Source organism: Amblyomma americanum, chromosome 3, assembly GCF_052857255.1.
Source record: "Amblyomma americanum isolate KBUSLIRL-KWMA chromosome 3, ASM5285725v1, whole genome shotgun sequence".
In the NCBI taxonomy this organism is placed as follows: Eukaryota; Metazoa; Arthropoda; class Arachnida; order Ixodida; family Ixodidae; genus Amblyomma; species Amblyomma americanum.
This window is the reverse complement of record NC_135499.1, coordinates 62,562,935-62,585,456: the sequence shown is the minus strand read 5'-3', so window position 1 is coordinate 62,585,456 and position 22,522 is coordinate 62,562,935. Positions and strand designations below refer to the sequence as shown.

General features: G+C 46.1%; 1 pseudogene across 1 annotated transcript in view; it reads left to right on the top strand.

Moving 5' to 3' along the window:
* The window catches only part of LOC144123775 (neprilysin-1-like), a 60,445-nt pseudogene that overhangs the window by 12,682 nt on the left and 25,241 nt on the right, over positions 1–22,522 (top strand). Inside the window, exons 5-7 of the transcript XR_013313138.1 lie at positions 12,471–12,781; positions 16,945–17,184; positions 19,254–19,439. The product of XR_013313138.1 is annotated as a neprilysin-1-like (transcript). The remainder of the gene's footprint in view (positions 1–12,470; positions 12,782–16,944; positions 17,185–19,253; positions 19,440–22,522) is intronic.

Below are 22,522 nucleotides of genomic sequence, written 5' to 3'. Positions count from 1 at the left end.
TATGAAGAGGTTAAAGGATGCTGAATTCTCCTCAAGAGGAGCAATGCGCGAACAAGACAAGGACAAACAAACAGCGCAAACAAGACAAGGACGAAAGAAACGTACAACACGAGCGCTGAATTACAACTGTACTTTATTGAGCGAAACGTGCACAATGTATAGGAAGAAAGTGGCAGATGTGATCAGAAGCAGTCGACGTCATAAGGTGTAAAGGCCCATAAAAGCGATAAATGCGTAAGAGGGTAGTAAGGCTAAACACGATTAAATCTCAAAAGAGCACATTGGGTTACTACAACCGAATTTAGACTGTCACATATAATAGGGGGTGTAAAGTAAAATTATGAAGGAAAGAGGGGTGAAGACGACGTGGATTAAGCGAAGACTAAAGAAGAAGAAGCACGCGGTGAGGTGGAGAGATATGATTGGCGGAGAAGATAATAAGGAGAAAACGACAACAAGGCTTACGTGGACTAACGCCAAGGCTATAAAAGGGTGAGGGAGAGCGAGGCACGGGGGGCACAGGATAGAAGCGGAGGCTCCGGCGGGTCAGGGACACATCGGCTGGAAGAGAGCGACGCCAGCTACTGCTCCGGTGAGATCGCGTTCTACGGCTTCACATCGTGCACTTCCTGCCGTTCCTGAACCCGTTCCGGGGAGTTAACTGAGGACGCTACCACCTGCTACGGTTAGGGGTGTCTCCAGCGCTGTTGCCACCCATCCGGGTGGTGCCCCTAACGCCAACTACACCGGCAACAGGTCCACGGGCGCTTGGACCGGGAGCTTGTACGACACAGCCAACGACGCCGCCAGTAACGCCAGCCCAAGCACGTCGAACGCCACCTCGTCGCCGGCTACTGGACCCATACAACGCCGCAGCCGCACCGAACCATCCATGAGCACGAACGCCGACCACTAACAGTCGAACGCTAGTAGTAGACGCTGGTAGTAGTGTGCCCGGGTCGTGTGTATAAAACCTTTGTGTTTTGTGTTAGTTTTGTGTGCTAGTGTGTATGTCACGTAGGTCGTATTAAATGTGCGTTTGTGCGGGCACGCCTGTCGCCTAGTCCATTCTTTCGGTCCGAGTGTGCTCCGGGGAGATTCGTGAAAAGATAAGTGGCGAGCCTGAAAGGATTCATTTCCCTTTTTCTTTCTGGTTTGTCTCGGGTTTTTCGATCTCTCGACGGCAGAAAGTATGGATTTGGCAAAAACGTTAGAATTGGCGCTCAAGCTAGGTTTAAGCAAGGAAGAGGGGATGCGTCTGTATGACGAGGAGAGAAAGAGGAAGAAAGAGCAGGCAGATAGGCAGAGATAGGAAAAGGCGCAAGCAAGCGCAGACGCTCGCGAAGCAGAAGAGCGCGAGGGTAAAAGAGCTCGCGAGGCAGAAGAGCGAGAGGCGAAAAGAGCTCGCGAGGCAGAAGAACGAGAAGAGAAAAGAGCTCGCGAGGCAGAAGAGCGAGGAGAGAAAAGAGCTCGCGAGGCAGAAGAATAGGAGAAAAGAATGAAAACTAAACATTTTGACAGATTTGCCTCTCTGGTTGGGTTTGAAGACTTATAAGGAAGTGCACGTCTCCAACCAAACTTTTTAACTTAAGCAAACGTTTTGAAGCCGACTCGGCTCCTTCATCAGGGGTGACTTAGGGCAGTAGCTAGCGCCTTTTAAGAATTGAGGGGGGGGGGGGGTCACAGTAATGACAGCTGTGACGCGAAAGGCGTGAGGGAGGGGGAGGGGGGTTTAGGCTGTTAGTCACGCTAGCGCACTGCAGGGAGGTGGTGAATGGCGACTTTTTTTCGTTGAGTTGAAGAGCGAAGTCCCTGGGCTTATACTGGGGGCAGGTTTCCTTTTGTGCGGTTGATATTTTTCGGGGTGTTTTGGATATGCCAGGATTCCAGAAGGAGCCTTTTGTGGTAATTTGTTTCGATTCCGAGGATACGGGTTTCTTCGATATTGATTCTATGGTCGGAGTCCTCGGAATGTTCGGCTACTGGATTGCGCTCTCTTGCGAATTTCCGGACGCCGTTTTTATGTTGCCGAATTCATTCTTTGAAATTTTTGGTTTCGCCGATGTAGCTTGCGTCGCAGTCGGCGCATGGAATTTTGTAGACAATGCCTTGGGCTCTTTCTCTCGGCGGCCGGTCTTTGCGGACGTCGTTTTATGTTGCCGAATTCTTTCTTTGAAATGTTTGGTTTCGTCGATGTAGCTTGCGGCCCAGTCGGCGCATTCAATTTTGCCCACCTGTTCCCAAAGACCGGCTGCCGAGAGAAAGAGCTCAAGGCATTGTCTACAAAATTCCATGCGCCGACTGCGACGCAAGCTACATCGACGAAACCAAAAAATTCAAAGAAAGAATTCGGCAACATAAAAACGACGTCCGCAACTTCTCAAGAGAGCGCAGTCCAGTAGCCTAACATTCCGAGGACTCGGACCATAGAATCAACTTCGAATAAACCCGCATCCTCGGAGCCGAAACAAATTACCACAAAAGGCTCCTTCTGGAATCCTGGCATATCCAAACTACCCCGAACAATATCAACCACGCAAAAGGAAACCTGCCCCCAGTATATGCCCAGGGACTTCGCTCTTCAACTAAACGAAAAAAAGTCCATTCTCTACCTCCCTGCAGTGCGACAGCGTGACTAGCAGCCTAAACCTCCCCTCCTCCTCCCTCGCGCCTTTCGCGTCACAGTTGTCATTCCTTTGAGCCCCCCCCCCCCCCCCTCCATATTTAAAAGATCCTAGCTACTGCCCTCAGTCACCCCTGATGAAGGAGCCGAGTCGGCTTCGAAACGTTGGGTTAAGTTAATATTTTTGGTTGGAGATGTTCAGTTCATTATAAGGAGAAAAGAAGGATAGAACGGGAGAAGCATTTCATTTTGTGGAAACAGGCGTATGTCGCGAGACTATATCAGGAGATCACGGACAATGATCAACCTTCCACAGCGGGTACAGAATCTCCTAGAACGGCTAGAGTTTGTCCAAGAAAGCTGATGGCTCCTTTTGATGACAAGAGAGCTGATTTGGGCGCATATCTGCAACGATTCGAGCGGATAGCTTTGGGGCAAGGCTGGGAGTGCACTGAATGGGCCACGGCACTGAGCATGTCTTTAGTCGGAGAGGCGCTGAATGTGTATGGAAGGATGCCTGCTGCTGGTTCCATGGACAACGAGAAAGTCAAAAAGGCACTCCTCCAAAGATTCAGGCATAAGGCAGAGGGTTCTCGTGAGAGATTTCGCACCGCGAAAACTGAGGATTCTGAAACCGCTAAGCATTTTTCCTGCAGGCTGACCAACTATTTTGACAGGTGGCTTGATATGTCAAACACAGAAAACAGTTTTGAAGGGGTGCGCGACAAGCTGGTCACAGAGCAATTTGTAGGGTGTTGCAGCTCAAAGCTAGCGCTATTCCTGAAAGAAAGTTGTGTTCATTGGAAGAGTTCGCCGACACTGTAGACCAATTCCTCGAGGCTCAAGGGCTAAGAAATTTGAGTAAGGCAAAGGAGGACACCCAAAAGATCCTAGAGACAGATGCGACAAAACCAAGAGCATATGGAGGTGCATCTAAGGCGCCAGTAAGGTGTTTTCTCTGAGGCAAGGAGGGACTCTGAGCAGTTGACTGTCGGACTAGTAGCGTTGCCCAAAAGACAAGGTTATGTGTCAAGATTGTAAGAGGAGGGGTCATACTCTGGATGAGTGCCGATACAGAACACAGGACAGAGCTACAAGCGTTGTCGACTACCTACCGAGATATTAGAGCCACTTTTCGAAATTAAAAAAAGACCAATTAGGTACGTATCATATGTTAGCAGTTTCATACGTTGAATCTTTTCAGATCTTTATAGATACTTCCCGTTCATCTAATAATTCAACGTAAAGCTGCGATAATGGTGCACCGTTCGATTTAGCTGTTCCTTTTAGCTGTGGAAGAGCAAACGCCGCTGGGAAATGAGGCGGTGAGTGGAACACCCAAGTCGAAAGCTGCAGTGCCGGTGGTGGATGGGCAAACAGGGGACCGTCCCATATTGGTTCTTAGAGACAGCGGAGCTAACGCAGTTTTGGTTCGGAGAAAGAAGCCTGGTGAAGGACGAGGATCTTACAGCGGAAGCGTCGGCCGTCGCTCTTGTGGATAGCACAATAAGATACCTTCCCGAAGCCAGGATCCTACTGTCCACGCCATATTATACGGGACAGGTAGTGGCAAAATGCGTAGGGCAACCCATCTACAATCTCATCTTGGGAAACATTACGGGTGCAAGAAGTGTCGAGTACCCCTATCCCGACTGGAGGATGATTGACGATGAAGAACACCAAAAAGAGGAAAGCCCCGCGACAGCTCAGACGGGTGCAGTCAGTTTCTAGTCGGCCGTGGAGACAAGGGCTCAAGCGACAGCCCGAGCAACGTAGCGTCCGCTCTCTACTCTCGTTACGATGTGCCTAAGGATAACACCGGGCGAAATTTCAATTCGGCAAAGAACACCCAAGCTTGAAGGCCTGCCTAGAAAGAGTAGGGGAAAAGTGAAAAGAAAGAGGAGTCATACGCCATTCGAATATCAATTGGTAAATGGTCTTCTGTACAGGGAATGAATATTTAGATCAAGAAGGCAGGTCCAACAGCTAATGTTATCTTTGTCATGGATCTCCCCGTAGACCACTCAAACCGAAAGAATGGACTAGGTGACAGGTGTACCCACACAGACGCACATTTAATAGACCCTACGTGACACACACACTAGCACACAAAACTAACAAAACTATCAAAAAACACAGACTCTAAATACACACGACGTGGGAACACTGCTACCAGCGTCTGCTACTAGCGTTCTACTGTTAGTGGTCGGTGTTTGTGCTCACGGTTGGTTCGGTGCGGCTGCGGCGTTGCATGGGTCCAGTAGCCGGCTTCGAAACGTGGATCGACGTGCTTGGGCTGGCCTCGCTGGCGGCGTCGTTGGCTGCGTCGTACAAGCTCCAGGTCCAACTGCCCGTGCAGGTGATGCCGGTGTTGTTGGCGTTGGGGGCACCACCCGGATGGATGGCAACAGCGCTGGAGACTCCCCTGGTTGTAGCAGGCGATAGCGTCCTCGGTAAACTCCCCGGAACGGGCTCAGGAACGGCAGGAAGTCCACGAAGCGAAGACGTCGAGCGCGAGTCCACCATAACAGCAGCCGGCGTCGCTCTCTTCCAGCCGAAGCGTCCCTGACCTACCGGAGCCTCCGCTTCTCTGTTCTTCCCCCCTGTGCCTCGCTCTCACTCGCCCTTTTAAAGCCTTAGCGTTAGTCCACGTAAGCCTTGTTGTCGTCTTCTCCTTCTCCTCTTCCCCAGCAATCATCTCTCTCCACCTCACAGAATGCTTCTTCTTCATGTTATTTAGTTTTCGGTTAATTCACGTCTTCTTCACACCTTTTTCTTCATAATTTTATTTTCGACTCCCTATTATATGTGACATAGACACGTGGTGTAAAGCGCCATGAAAACGATAAAATACATCTAAAACAAATAAAAACAGATAGAATGTAGAAAGTTAAGAGCAGATAAAGGGGACAATGTTTTGCTGACAACTGCGATAAACACAACATTAAAATGAATAAATCGATGATATCACCTGACATCCATTTGGCATGCGTGATCAACAAATTTAACATTACGCATATAAGAAAGCAAGTTCACTCCCGTCGAACGGTTGTGACGTGTTACTTATACACTTACACAAAGGGGATTGGGTAATCAAAGAACACATATCGTCACTAAGGTATCATCTTTTTGCTTAATGGAACGTCATTTCTTTGTCTGATAAAAGCACTGACGGCACTCTGATACACGTGTATTTATTTGACTATATGCTAAAGGCTTCAATCACTTCCCTAGTTAGTTGATTACTGTGGCATCCCATGCCTCTGTATTGTTCAAATTATGTTTTACGGGCGCTGCAGTTTCTTACATGGGCTACTATATAACCTTTATAACTCTTATGCAGATCTTTTCATATGTTCACGCAAACGGTCATTAAGCCATCTATCTGCCCTTCTGTTCATTGTATTTTTCACCGCATGTTAAATGGATTGAATATCCTTGAATATGCTTGAATATCCTTGAAATCAATATCCTTGTTAAGGGGATTGAATATCCTTTTCGCATAGGACGAATCGTTTTTGATGACTGGTTCTGAATATTCTTGCTGTCTTGAGAGAAGAGTTAACACGATTGGAGATGTTCGCCAAATTTTCAGGTCCTGAAAACACTACCTTTGCTTTTGCACGATTCATAATCTTTTTGAGATTGTGGGGCAGAGCGCGGCAGTATAGATTGGCCGTGACTTTTTGCTTTTCTATCATTATTGTCACGAGTTTCTTGAAATTGCCTGCCTTTTTTTTCATCTCCTTTTCAAACGCTTCTGACAGACAGAAATTGAAAGCTACACAGCTACAACAGAATCCTCATTGTTAAATAAAATTTCCCTTAATCCCTTCTTTCAACTTTACTCCACCTTAGGGGATTCCCCGAAACATTTGACAGTGCACGATTAAGAATCCCAGATGGTCGAAATTTACGGAGCCCTTGGCTACGGCATTGCTCATAGCCTGAGTTGCTTTGGTACGTTAAACCCCGATGAAAGAAACCAAACCTAAACATTTGACCAACTAAGACGTGTTCTGTTTTAAAATATCGCCTTTTTCTGTGTTTGGTCATGCCGGTTCGTTCGATCGCCCATGCAGATTAGAACCCTTCGATGTTTTGACCAAGAAGTTTCAAAACAGATAAAAACTGGAATCGGTTTCTTTTGTTTTATTCTTCACTGTTTCACGGGGAATGTGTTCAGAAACATTTGGATAGGCTCTCAGATGTAGGTATGTATGGGTCACACTATGCATGTGCAGTAACTAGGCACATGGGCACGAGCCTGCGAAAAATATCTCAAATATATGAAGTCCGAGCGTATACAGGGTGCCTAGGCTACTGTGGATGACAGGCTCGAGGTTTGGCCATATGTGCTTCAACTTAACCAAAATATTTATGAAGCAGCTACACAACACGACGTAGACATTTTTTAAAACATTCTTAAAGCTTAAGGGCTTATTTGCAATTGTTAAAAAGAGATCAGATGACAAACGTCACTCGCGTCCATTCAACTGCTCCGTGAAACAGTAGTCTTATTTTGTTTATTGGGTCTTTGCGATAGTTTACTTGTTGCCGATTTCCAGTGGAACGGATTTAATTGAGCCTAATTTGTCTCCGGTCCTGTCTCTGGATGGTACGTGTTTTATTTACTGAAGCGAAATCTTTACTTGGCTTTGTTGGCGGTTTGGTGTCATCAAAATATGTCCGCAGGCATTGTGGGAAACTAGGAAGAGGGAACGTATAAAAAGTAGTTATGATTGAAGGAGAATGATGTGAAGATGCGACGAAAAAATTTGGTGACGATCGGATAGATAGTTAAATAACTAGAGCCAAAAATGTGCAAAACGTGGCCATAGCCAGCGCAAAATGACGCCAATTTTGAAACACCGAAAGTGTAGTACCACATGACCGAATGTGCGAGCGGAGCCAACGCGTGGCGCAAAATTTGAAAATTTGGAACGAAGCTTGGTGGGATTAGAAAAATTGCACAAATTCTCAGGCAAATAGGGGCAATATAGGCAAAGAGGAGCAAATAGAGGCGACGAGTGCCTAGGAGGCGTCAAAGCTTTCGCTTTACTGCAATGCGGGTTCACGGACAGATCTCGATTTTTTATTTACTTTTTTTTTTGTACCCTAAGGTTCTGAGGGCACTACAGAGAGGAGTGGAGTGTACAATAGACAAAATATGAATGAAAGAACAGCAGTCACTATTAATACAAGATGTGAACAAAAATATGCTCGCGCAAGTCAATAGGTAACCGCAATGCATTGGAAAAATTAACAGCTATTAGAACAAAATTATGAGCAAACAATAAAAGTAGACAAGTATACCACGCAAAAACATAAGCAGCAATTTTTCAAAAAGGCCGAAAAGAAGTGTTGCTCAATATAATGTCACGCATTTAAACAGCAGAGTTCTCTGTATACATAAAATACCTCCCGTAAGAAATAAATAAATTTACAGCGTTCATGTATGCTGACGGCACTGCCTTGATTTGTGCTAGTGAATCATGTGAAGATGTGGTCAAAAGCGCTAGAAGTTAAATATGTCTCTGATCTGATTGGTTTGTTAGTAATAAGCTAGTGCTTAATTATGCTAAAACAAAGTACGTTTTATTCAGCTCCCCACGCCGGTCCACACCAGATAAATACCTCGATATTCACGTTCAAAGTTCAGTTATTAAACAAGTTGCTCAAATCAAATACTTAGGAGTTATAGTAGATGAGCAGTTTCATCGGCGGCCACATATTGAATCTCTATGCAAGAATTTATGCAGTATCTGCTTCATACTGTGAACAGTATTTTTATACAGTCACTTGAAGAACGATATACTTCACTTTATTCCACTGTCACCAGTCGTATTGTGTTGAATATTAGGGCCATACCTATCCGACATATTTAGAACCACTTTTCAAAATTCAATAAAGAACAATTAGGTTCATATCATATGCTAGTTAGCAGGCTCATAGGTCGAATCTTTTCAGAACTGTAGAGATACTTTCCCTTCATGTAATAATTCAACGTAAAGCTGCAATAATGGTGCACCGTTCGATCTCCAGCAACTATCCTTTAACCCCATCTTTGTCTCCTCGCAATATAGATCACGAAGCGTTGCGGTAAATAACTTTCTAACTCCAATTATCAAAAATGTGTATGGCAAAAGAGCTGTTGTGTTTGTAGAATCTAGAATGGGGAATGAAATCCCAATAGAAATAAAGCAAAATACTAAATTCTCTGCACGGCTTAAGTCGTACTATTGCAATATATTGTGACCTTTTTTTGCTCCTTTGAAAGTGTGCCCCATGTCTGGGCTGTCTGCTGATTTAGTTTTCTGAAATTCTGTGCATGGATCCCAACTAGCCTGCGAGCTAGGTTTTCAGATGTTTGTAGCCATGTTGTATGTGTTAGTTTTGGTTGTGAATGAATAAAAAAATGAAGTGAAATGAAATTTGTCGAACAAAAAAAAACAAGTTTTTTTGTCGCCATTGTTTTGGGCTCGTTACACACCAAAATCAGGCCGCGAAAAGGTACCCTGATGGCCTGCTGAGGTAGCATAATACCTCTTTATCAGTGCTTCGTTCGTTACAGATTGTTGACCCCTGTAGATTATTTAGGCACCACAACGATTTTGAAGCGACAGCTTCACTACGCTAGGTAAAGCCGATTTCGCCGCGTGTTGCCGGTTGACCTTCAAGTGAGCGCAAGGCTTCGTACAATTCTTCGTACAATAATAGAGTGGAACAGGCAGCCACCACATTCTGCTCCCGAAGTAAACTTACAATCTATTGAAAGTTTCTCACTACAAATGGTGCAAGTAAATCGATGTCGAATTACTCGTTGCGTTTGGGCAGTATGATATTCTAGGTGTCAAATGAGCTAATATTTGTTGAAGTATGCATCTGCTACGGCTTTATTTACCCTACGTAATCTTTGGGAGACATTTTATGTTTATTTGCACTCATCTCTAATATTTGTGTTCCTGGTGTGTTTGGTCTGGTTTTTTTTACGTAGGTTTTATTTGTGCTCAATTAATACCCCCTTTTGTATGTGTTTGTGTCCTCACACCCAGCCCTTCCTGTACAGTAACCAAGCAAAAGGGCGTGTAGAGGTACTTTCAGTAAATAAATGAACTCGAACAGCTATTTATGCCTCCTGTTACGTACAGCAAGTATTTACTTAAATGCGGAGACAGGCGGTATAAAGCCGTTGCGTGTCATACTACGGGCATAACGTCGCGTGATCTAGCCCCCCTAACGGGCACTGGAAATAAAACAGCTCTGTGATTAGATAATTCAGCTGTGTAGGTTCAGTATCGCACTTGTATTTTTCACAAGTAATTATCCTGCCAAACTATTGGGTTAAACTGTTGACCCTCCAAACGTCCTCTCTTCCTTTTGCACTAGCTCCAACAGAATAGTTCAGCGGCAGGTGTTTTCCAAGATCAGTCGTAATCGTGGTCTTTGAAATGGAAAATTAAAGCGCCTCTACAACATAACCACCTGGTCTACATTTCAAGAGAGTACGCGTGTGGTCTAACGCGAGAACTTGGAATACATTTAGTAGAATTTAAATCGCACGACATTCGTCGCTTACAGCCTACGTTGCAATTGGAAACACATTCATTTCATCCCGATGGCTTTCTAACGGTAGCCTTGTAAGTCTAACGTTCTAAGTGCATTTCGAGTGCTCAGTTGTTAAGGTGGCAGGTAAGATCGGGGCGTCTTGCAGATTAAAGAAAAGCGTTCACCTTGACCTGATAGCAGGAATGCATCTTAGTGCATGCGTGGCTTGCATGATAAGGTCGAGAACAGAGACTGTTTCTACCCATGTCCGTGTGATCATCAACTGAGCGCACATCCAGATCACTATGTTCAATTTCATGACAACATTCATCCATATTCATTCTCAGAAGCCTACTGTAGAATGAATGATATTGTGTTATGTTGTTTTGGGTTTAATGGCGCATAAGCATCTAAGGCTGTCATACACCAAACTCAAGGTGTAGGGAAATTGTTTTCTGCTGAATTTTACAAACGTGAAAACGTATCAGTGGTGTAGATAGTCTAGAACTTTAGTTCGTGTTTGTTAGTAATGCGAAAGTAAAGAAACTTTAAAAATGATTATTAGTGGAAGCTTTAAACAAAGCCGGGTGTCCTCAGCAACCACCCTTGCCTCGGCAAAGATCTCGAGGCGCCCAATCCATCAACATAAAAAAAAAACCTCAGCACTCTTCTCAGGAATGAGAAAGTTGTTGAGGTGTACCACCATATGTAGGAAGGTGCAGGGTCGGTATTTACTTTTTTTTCAAGAAAACCTGCTTCCCTTAAAAAGCTAAGGATATTTATGATATCAATAAATGGTGCTTAAGCTAAAATCACTGCTGGGTGAAGGGGAATGTGTTCTTTGAACAATCGAGTGAAATAGTTTTTCCATAGTGGCTCATGGTCTGTGCATGAGAATAGGATATGGTGTACTCTTAATTTCATCTCTGCATTTTTCGCAAACAGGTTTGTCTTCTTTTGTGAGTAGGAAGTTGTGTGTAAGGTGCGTGTGTCCAATACGGAGACGGCATACAGTTACTTCTACGAAACGTTCCTGTTGACTACAGATTGTCCATTCGCCCAATACGGGCCTTACCAAAAGCAGTTTTTTATTTACTGCTCTGTCCCAGATTTCTTGCCATTTAGCCTTGAGATTACTGTGTATTAATTTCATGCCGTCTCTACAAGGCACGCTGACTTTCTCGATTGCACGACTGCGAGCCTGTGCAGCGCATTTGTCGGCTTTTTCATTGCCATATATTCCAACCTGGCTCAGTAACCAACAGACATTTATTTATATGTCCCTGTGTTCTGACGTTTTCTATTTTGTGTAATATGCACCATGTAAATGGTTCGACTGCATATATGCAGTGTAATGCCGTGAGCATGCTAAGTGAATCTGTGTAGGTTATGCTGTTCTGAATGTTATTCTTTATTATTCTGCCAACAGCTACAGAGACTGCGTAACATTCCGCTGTAAAAACGGATGCACAGTTTGGCACCCTAACCTTTTTTTGCCAGTCTCCTTTTACGACTGCGCTTCCAACATACTCTGCTGTGTCTGAGCCTTCAGTGTAAAAATCAGTGTAGTTCGCGTATTTTTCTTGCAGTGCTCCGTATTCCTGCAATATGTGCTCATGTTGTGTTTGTTTTTTTCGGAGCTGTACTAACGTGAAGTCACATACAGTGGGAAGGCGTTCACTTTGGCCTGATGGCAGGAATGCATCTCAGTGCAAGCGTGGCTTGTATGACATGGTCGAGAACAGAGACTGTTTCTACGCTTGTCCATGTGATCATCAACTGAGCTGTGCATCCAGTTTATGTTCAGTTTCATGATTACATTCCTTCATATTCCTTTTTCAAAGCCTACTGTAGAATGAATGATAATGAGGCTCCGGATTCATTCAGGGGTTTTGAAGCGCAACAGCAACAACGAGAAAGACAGCTTGGTCATCTTCCCATGTGTTTTCAATGATTCATAAGTCACTGGTGTACAAAGCGAAATATGGTGGTTGTTGCTATGTTTCTGACTACACAGAGACCCTTTGCATACAGCATCAAAAATTGTCGTACAGGAAAAAGTCTTAGCCCAACTACCCGCCTTCTGTGCTGATGGGAGCAACCAACTTGAGAAATTATTTGAAGCTGTAAAGCTGAACTTTTGGTCATGTCTGAAGATGACTTACCTGAATGAGTTCCCTGTTTCGGTGTCCCACTGCAAGCATTTTGGGCTGTGACCCGCGATCTGTGTACTTGTTGCATTTCAGAATCCTAGCACAAACCTGCCGAGATGCCCGTCTTTCTCCCTAAATCCGCCCAGGTGCGGCGTGGTCAGTCACCGCCGGACGCTGCATGGAGCTCGTCGTTAGCCTCATGGGCATAGTGCCCATGTGGCCCCTGATCAACCAGCGAATGGCCGCGAACACTCGCGAGATGGCCGACCGGGTGCTGTCACGCGTCTCCAAGGCTATTGAGCACACCGTTATGGCCGGCAAATGGATGGACGCCCAGACTGCGCACGTGGCAGTGCGCCAGCTCAGCGGGATCAAAATGATGCTGGGGGCACCGCTCGAGGCTGATACCGTGAGGATCCTGTCAACGCTCTACGAGCACGTGCCCGAAACAACGCCGGTGCGTACAGAGGCCGTTTACTGCTTCCAGAGCCTGCTGTATTTGGGTTGCTGCACGTTTTTTTTTTAAAAATAACGGCTTGATTGTACCATTTTTACAGCTGACAGTGGCCCATCATCATCGTCAGCCGAAAGAAATTCAGTGCAGGACTCAGGCAATTTCCCTTGGGGCATCATGACCATCTGCCTAACCCCACCCACTGAAAGAAAAATGCCTCCCATATCCCTGCAATTCACTCTATCACACGCCACCCTGTCTTCGCAAACTTCCTAGTCTCGTGCGCCCGCCTCTCAGCCGTACCCTCTTGGAATCCATGCGTTACCCAAGAGACAATCGCTCATATATCCTCCTAAGAAAAGAAAAAAAAAAACCTGTGCTCATGAGGCATATGTTCGATAGATTCTCTGCCCTCGATACGAAACCCGAAAGTCACCTTAATGTTACACCACTCACAACGTTCACCCGAATACTTGAAGATACCTTAAAGCTTGAAGAGATCTGCAGGCAATATCAATAGCTATGTGCGCCCTTTATAGCTGGCTGTCATCCTTATGACCTCTAGACTGTGAATTTTCCCAGGGATTAGCCACATCTGAAGACGTTCGGATTCCATTTTTGGCTTCCAAATTTGCATTTGTATAGTTTACGTTCATTCCTTACGCCCGTTAGAAAGTATAAGCAAAAGCGTGTGGTTTAAATTTCATTCCTGAATTCTGCAGTTTGACACAGGTGGCTTCTGAGGCGATCAGCTGCTGCCGGATGGCCACGTCAAAGGTTCTAACCTTTCGGCTTTTGATATCGCCCTGCAAGTGTTTCGCTCTGCAGCCGTCTGTCCTGGATGCAAATCTAGATACTGTATTCCATACTTGTGTTGGGCAGTTGTAGTGTTCCCGTAACTCTGTTCATTGATAGAGTAAATTCGTTTTTATTTACCCAGTTGATATGTTTTATGGCACATAGGCAACTCAGGTCAACCTGCGGCAAACACAAGATGTAATGATTTATCCGTTTGGGATCTAATGTAGAGGCACCCTCTATAAGCATGTCGAATTAACTCTACTATTAATTCTATGTTTTCGGAATGCGGTTCGTTTGGTAGTTCAGTGTCCAGCGAATGAGGTTGATTCTGCTTGATGGTGATTTTGAATTTCATACAGAAGATTGTGGCACTTCTTCACTGAGAATGCTTTTCAGTCTGTTACGTATGTGTTACCTCTGGTTGCCAGCCGCCGATCGTTCATGACTTACTGTGGCATCTTGGTTTTTTTCTTTGCAGTTGCTTGGAGGTACATTCATGTCAACCCCACAGCTATCAGTCATGATTCAAGATGGAAAAAGTGTTTGTTAGACCGTTCTCTATATTTCATTCGTGATTCTGCTCCGCTAAGTTACGCCTGCGTTACTCAAATGCTCATCCTATCATTCTGATATTAAGCTAGCAAGGAGGATATAGAGAACAGTCATAGCTGTCCTGTTGGATCTGGGCAGTTGTGGCTTCATCAGCTATATGCTGAATTTTTGCCTTCATTTTGTATTTAGTCTGGGATAGCTGCCTTACGCGTTGCACAAAGAAAACTTCAGGCAATGTGAGCGCAATGGACACACCGTTAAAATTTGCGTGTGGCCTATATGTGCAAAATATAATTAATTTAGTGTGATCTGCCATGTCACAGGGAACCACTATAGCTGCCCGTTACTCGAACTCTTCATAAAAAAGAAAGTGTCCAAAACTCCAAGTAGTTTATCATTTTTTTTTGCAGTTGTTGGGAGCAGGCAAAAAATGCGCAATCAAGTATTTGCATAATAGAAAGAAATCCCCTCAGAGACTCCATATAATCAACTTCTTCACCTGTCATTACTTATATCTTAGTACATTATCTAGACGCCCCCAATCTTGTCCGAGTTTACATCCTGCATTAGTCGATTATAACATGGAAAATTTTCGCTGAAAAGAAGAATAGAACTTCGTGCCAGAGCTACTTAAGTTACATCAACAATTATTTGGGCTGCTCGTCTACTGAGCCCTAGTAGCCGGGCGCGAACCCGGCCCCGGCGGCCGCGTTTCGATGGAGGCGAAACACAAAAGACGCCCGTGTGCTTTTTGTGTTTCGTATCCATCAAAAGGCGCCCGTGTCTACCCGCCGCGGTGGCTCAGTGGTTCGGGCGCTCGACTACTGATCCGGAGTACGCGGGTTCGAACCCGACCACGGCGAAAGCGTTTTCATGGAGGCGAAACGCAAAGGCGGCCGTGTGCTGTGCGATTTCAATGCAGGTTAAAGATCTCTACCTGGTCGAATTTGTTCCGGAGCCCTCCACCTATCAAATCTTTCTTCCTTTCTTCTCTCTGTCCCTCCTTTATTTCTTCCCTTACGCGCCGTTCAGTTGACCGCCGAGATGTGCGACAGATACTGCGCCATTTCCTTGGAAAGGAAATTGGAAATTTGTTTTGGGGAAATGAAATGGCGCAGTATTTGTCTCAGATACCGACGGACACCTCAACCGCACCGTAATAGAAAGGATAAAGGTGGGACTAAGAGAAGAAAGGGAGGGGTGCCGTAGTGAAAATTCGACCACCTGTTGTTCTTTACGTGCACTGGCATAGCGCACCACACGTTTCGCCCCCATCGGAACGCGGCCTCCGCGGTCGGGTTGGAACCCGGGTGTTCCGGATCAGTAGCCGAGCGTCCTAACCACTGAGCAACCGCGGCGGGTCGGGGTTCATTTCCTTTCCCCTAGAACCAATTCTCAATTTCTGTTTCTGTGCGATGTCAGTGCAAGGTAAATATCCCCAGGTGCTCAAAATTATTCCAGAGTCCTCCACTACGGCACAACTTTCTCCCTTTCTTCTTTCACTCCCTCCTATATCCCTTCCCTTACGGCGTGGTTCGGTTGTCCACCGAGGTACGAGAGATAGTTACTGCGTCACTTCCTGTCCTCAAAAACCAATTTTGTTTTCATTTTATTACTCACCATCACTGAGTCGGTCGCATCTGGTGACATTACTTAAATTTCGCTATTTTCCTTTGTAGTTTCACTGCCCTTCCATACAGAAAAATACCTGCAACTAAAAACGTTTTTTGCTTCAACAATATCTTTACGAAGAATTGACAGAGAAATTGCTCGTCTTGAAGTCATTGCTTCTGCAATTCCGAGAGGTATGATGTGGTGATCTGAGGCCGCTTCAAATTTATGGCAATTTAATGATAAGTGTGGTCGCGGTGAAGCCTGCGGTAAACACTTAGGAATTTATGCGAACGGCCCTTGGAGTACTTACAAAACTGAGCAGAGCTTGCTGCTAGGATTGTTAGTGGATACTTGAGGACGCGAGAAGCGCTCAGCGTCCGTCGTCTGTCTTGGTTCGTGTCTTGGTTTGCGAATATCTACTTTCCTAAGTACAAAACGGCGCCTGTGGGAATACCTAGCAACATTTTCTCGCTGAAGGGCGAATGAAACGCCACAGCTTTCCATTGCAGGTCAGGCAGTGGTACCAGCAGCTGTCTAAGGGGCAAATGCCAGCCGTCCGGGTCAGATGAACATTGCGCTGCTGCGGCACTGGAAGCACGCTGATCGTCTTTTGACGGCGGTTGCGTGAAGATTCTAATGCAGCGTGTAAGAGTATCGGTCGACTGCACTTTTCTAAAGCATAATAAAACGCATGCTACTTTAGAAGCTGAGAGCTGTCACGAGAAAATGAGAGCAGTAACAAGGAAAGGCACTTCTGGCGTTCCATCCTTTCTCGACACACTTATGCACCGCTGTATGAGCGCAATACGGACATCGAGTTTGTTTTTGCAGAAAGCGACGCTCACCTGGCTTCACCAAACCAGTACGTGCTTGCTCCATGCATAACAGTACCTCAGCTTTCGGAGCTTTTAAATTTATTGCTGGTTTTACACAAGGAGCATTTTGCCTCTTCGTTAAAATATTTTCTGACAATCATTGCTGATCAGTGGAAGATTTCTTTTCACTTTGTGCAGTTTTCAGATTTGGAGTAATTTATTGAACTATATGTGCAGAAGATTTCACATTCTTTTTCGTATACGTATCCTTACCGCGTTATGAGAAAAAAGGCTGAATGCGGCGAACACTATAGGCATCGCAGTTCTCTATTTTTGACCTCTTGCGATAAATCATCCCGTCGATCTCTATCCGGGCCCCCGCAGGACTTCCTCTCCTCGTGGCAGGCCACCCTGGAGGCAATGCGTGACCGCCTCGTGTACCCCGAGGGCTACGCGGACGTCTACTGCTACAACCCGCTTTGGCACGGCGTCCGCTTCAATGACGACACTGACACGCTGCTTATACCGGTGCGCGACATGTTCATGCCCAACTTCCACACGTCGGCGCCTGGAGCGGTCAACTTCGCCGGCCTTGGGGCACTCATCGCCCGAGGATTTGCGCAGGTTTGGACAGAGGCTTGACTAATAGACATAACTGCGAGGAAAAGAGCTTGCCCATAGTGACGGGCCGCAAAAGAGAGATGAAGTGAAGGTGGAAGTTGCACCTGTAGAAGAAGTGTCTCCAGCAGAACAATAATGCAGTGAAGTCGGCAGTAATATGAAAGTGCAGTTTAAGCTCACAAAGTTGTCATGTTCGTTAATTTGTTTCCTCTCAAAGCCGACACATTAAAAAGAGGTGAGACTAAGAATAATAAAGCGCAGAACGAACACAATTAGTGTAGCAGTGCTACAATATATGAGGAAAAGCAGCATTTTTAAACATGTCGGCATTGGTAATGAAGCCGATGGAGGCGCGGAGGTCGCTCCATTCAGTGGAGCTCCTGGGGATGACTGAACCAAAACTTAAGTTTGTGCGATTGCAGGACACATCAGTCTGCAACTTCTAGACGCTGCTAGCATTTTACGCCACGTTGTCTTTTCTTCTATTTGTTTTTCTGCTGCGCTGTATCTTACTCAATGTGTGCCTTCCCCACTCCCTTGTTTAACGCCTTGTGGCCCTTAGGGTATTTAAATAAATAAAAAAATAAAATTTAGGACGGCGGAGCAAGTAGTGAATTTTTGAAATGAGGGTTAAAATCATAGATCTTGTTTAACAGACATATACGCAAAATTTTACGGCGGACTGTAAGGGCGCTCGACTACTGATCCGGAGTTCCCGGGTTCGAACCCGACCGCGGCGGCTTGGTTTTTATGGAGGCAAAACGCTAAGGCGCCCGTGTGCTGTGCGATTTAAGTGCACGTTAAAGATCCCCAGGTGGTCGAAATTATTCGGGATCCCTCCACTACGGCATCTCTTTCTTCACTTCTTCTTTCAGTCCCTCCTTTATCTCTTCCTTTACGGCGCGGTTCAGGTGCCCAACGATATATGAGTAAGATACTGCGCCATTTCCTTTCGCCAAAGCCAATTATTATTATTACTGAAAGATCAGGCATGTTTAGGTTTGACATGATTGAGGTAACCTCGCAGCTTGAGAATAATTGAAAAGAATTGAATCTATGGCACATCTTTGGAGAGATTTGAGGTTTGGAATTATCGAGCTAAGGTGAGCGCCCCATGCTGACGATGAGTTTTCGAGTTTTGGCCTTACTAGTGTTTTGTACTGTAAAAGTTTCAAGTCAGTGCGCGACATCGAAATACCTATATTGTCGATTAATCGTGTGTTCTGTATTCGTACGTCACTTCTTATGCCGTCCTTGTAAGCATGGACTGCCAAAGTTTACCACAGATATACATATCAACATATTTGTATGAGAGAAACTCGTTTAGTGGATAATCACTAAACAAATAATAACAAGGTACTTCAATAGATGCATGATGCGAAATAATATTGAAATCAATGACTTGCTTTCAGTAAAGATATACTTCATTAGCCAAGTATTATACCTTGCAGGAATCTTTCTTAGGTTTAACTGAACGGTAAGAGGGTCTGCTGGGCTTGTTACTTGACGGTAACTATAGCGCAACTGCCAGAATAGCATTAATCTAAAAGGATACTTCATTAGAAAAACCGTTAATGTATATAAAAAAGAGCAAAGGCCCTAGCGGCGACTCCTGCGGAACGCCAGAGGTTACACCGCTAGAATGGGAGCTATGGTCGTTAGCAGTTAGCAATTGTGTGCGCAAGAAGCATTTGTCGGAGCGGTTCTAAGGCTAGCTGATGACGTCCACTAACTCCTCAGCGACGTCATCAGCTTGTCGGGCACGGCTCGACCCTTCGACACGTTGAAGGCGGCTCTCATCGACCGCAAGTCCGCGTCTGAGCGCACCAAACTCCAGCAGCTCCTCAGCGCTACAGATCACAAGGTTGCGTGTTCGAATCACGTCCGGATGACCACAATTTGGAGGTCGCCCGGGAAGCCGACCGCGGACACATTTATTGAGTGCTGCCGGAGATGCTGGGCAGGAGTGGCGAGGAGGCGGCAAGGGGCTGCTGAGGCGAGCAGGGTTCTGACGAAGGCTGCGTGAGCGAGAGCGAGACCGGTGCTGGGCCAGCTGCTTGCGGCGGCGAAAGTGGGTCTGCGGCGTCGCAGAGCGGCACCGGGCAGTAGGAGACACCGAAGTCCGCCTGAATGGCAGCGCGCAACGCGTCGTACGGCCGGCTGCCCAAGACAGGGCGGGCGAGTCGGCGCAGCAGGTCCGGTGGGAGGATATCGCAGAGGACTGCCTGTCCAAACTGTTGGATGGTGAGGCCTTTCAGGTAGAGCGCAGCCTCGAACTGAGCGAACCACCCGCCGACGCCTTGAGGCCGGAATGCCGGAAGCTGTCCCGAGCGTTCTATTCAGCGCGTGCAGCGGACATTTCGTCCTTTTCGGCATCACACGCACTGCCAGCCGCGCGGGTCGCTACACATTCACCTGTTCAATAACATTCCGGTCCCTATTAAGCTTGGTTACTTTCAGAATCAGTAGTCTGTGTAAACAATCTCAAAGGCCTTGGCGAATTCAATGAAATAATGATGGTCAATAATAATTGAAGAATCAATAGCAGAAAAGAAATCATATGTGAAAGTTAAAAGGTGAGTTTCACAGGATTGGTGCTTCCGAAACCTTGTTGCAGAATAGCAAAGATAAAAGATAGTTTTAAAAAAAGTTGTATATGCCTGTAGATTACATGCTCCAGCATTTTGCAAGATATCATTGGCAATGATATAGGTCTGTCGCTGGTAGGAGATTGAGTGTCGCCTGACTTGAAAAGAGGGACCGCCTTCCAAACCTTTCAGTCATCCGGGAGTTCACCACTAACCAAGGAGCGTAAAAACATTTACAGCAATATCGAGGAATACATTTCAGTGTTTTTCAAAAATATTGGACGAATTCCGTCATCGTCTGGTGAATAAGAGAGCCCAATTTCGTGTGCTAACTTGCATTCCAGTTCAGTTTAAAATTCGTACCCCTAGATGGGTAAGCACGTTGGGAAACAGTAGAATGGGTGAGCAAGTTATTTTTCATCAAGGATAATGAAAATACATCGTACAACAAATTACAGCAGCTTTCCTTTGGGTCGAAAGTTCTGACAGCAGCGAGCGATTACATCTGCTTCGTGTACTCACTGTGAACGAGATTTCAAAATTCGCGCGGGTGTTATGCAAGAATCGACGACAACGTTCGTTCAAGGAGTGTCTGGTGATTGAAAGTGCGCTCGTGTACGCCGGTGGGTGCCGCGTAACAATAAGCCTCCCACATCTCTTTGCGCATAGATAAATTGGCTCTCCGGAAGATATTATTACGGAGGTGGGTTTATTTACAAGATTAGCCGGAAAATGGGAGAAAGCAACGAACGGCCAGCGTCACACTAACCATAGACCGAGTCCTCGCGATTCAACCTCGTTCTCCTCCACGCGTCGCGCAGCACCGTGCCACGCAGCGTAATCGGAGTAACACATGTCTCCGGACAGACAAAGCTCGTCCTCGAGCGAGTCAAGAAGGCCGAGGATTGCAGCGTTTCAATCGAGCCACGTGAGCGAGCTGCGTCGTCTTTGAGCAGTGATTAGCCGGTGTCACCTTTGCAATGAAATAGGCGACGTCGCTCAGCCAACTAATGAGGACAGAGGGCCCGGCGTATCGGCACAAGAACTTCTGATGCAGGCCTCGGCTTAGTAACAGCGCCAAAAGCCAAACGAGATCTGCCGGTTCATAGGTGACTGTAACATGAGCTCCGTCGCATCGAACCTTGGAACGGGCCTGAGATGAGGTGGTGCGCAGACTAGCAATTCCACGGGCTTCTTCAGCGGGGCAGAGATGTTGCGAGACGGAAGGGCAATCGTATATAGAAAATGGAAGAACGGCGTTCAGCAAGGTTTACAGTAAGCGTGCGTAGAGAAGGAAGAAAGGACCCGGTTACTAAAATTACTCGCTTACTTCCCACGTAGCGGTGTTTTAGGCGTACGTCAAAAACGGCAAAACGGCGTCCCAGTTCTTATGGTCGGACGCTACATACATCGGCATCATTCTGAGGAGCTGTGTTTAAGGCCATTTTTCTGTGGATGGTAGGGAGTAGAATGGGGGAAATTCTGAACAACAGAGCCCGAGCAGCTCTTCCACAACGTCAGCAGTAAACTAGAACGCGGCAAATAATGATCAGTGGGTGCGCGCCGTGCCGAAGAACGATTCGGGCGAGCAAGAAGTGGGATAAGTCGGTCGCTTTGGCAGATGCAAGCTCAGCCGTTTCCACATACCGAGTCAAGTAGTCAACAGCCACAATAATACAGCGGCGGCCGTCCGACGTCTTCGGGAAAGGAGCTTTCAAGTTGATTCCCATTTTGTCAAAAGGTGATGCAGGGGACTTGACCGGTTGAAGAAGGCCGGTCGTAGGGGTATGCGTCGTTTCATGCGTTGGCAGGGAGCACAAATTGCGGCGTAACGCTTTGTGCTCGTATAAAACCTGGGCCAAAAACGTTTAGAGGTCACTGCGGCTACCCGCATGGGAGTAATGCGAAAGCGTTGACGCCTCCTCTGCACTCGTCCCCTGTATTTGCTACTCTTTGCCTCTATTTACACTATTTGTTTCTAACAGCGTCACAAATCGATCACTAATCAGTTCCTTTTCGATCACATAATCATCTGAATAGAGAATTTGTGCAATTTGTCTATGTCCCACCAAGCTTTGTTGTAAACTTTTAAAATTGGCGCCGCGCATTGATTCCTCCGATACATCCGGTCACGTGGTATTACACTTTCGGCGTTTAAAATTTGGCGCTACTTTTCCTGTTGCCACGCCCATTTTTTGCATATTTTTGCCTCTAATTATTCATCATTCCGATCGTCACCGAATTTTTCGCACTGCATCCTCACATCATCCTCTTTCGATTATAACCACTGTTTTGATATCTCTTTGTAGTTCTCGACAATCGCTTCGGACATGTTTTGGTGACAGGTTCGCTGTCGACATAACCTAGTAATGCTTTCGCAGTAATAACAACGTTGTCGAACTCTCGAGTGAGTACGGTCAAAGCCAAGATGCCCTGAGATGATGTCGTCATGCATAATATGTAGGACGCTGCAGCGGCGAGAAGCTGCGACAACGCGCTGCAGATGGGCATCGGTAGCTGAGTAGTAGTTCTCGAACAGCAGACCGTCCCGAATAACGAAGGATGTTGTAGGTGCAGAGTTTTGGGCCTTATCAATCAATGAAGCCACAGGGGAATCTTGGAAATGTTCGTGCTGGAACGTTACGTGGTCTGGCAATATCTCGGTCAGAGGTGCGAGGCAGTCGTCTAGGTCGTCTTCACCTGCTGCCGTGCAAGAAAGATTAGCTTGGTTTGTGAAGGTTTAACGTCCCAAA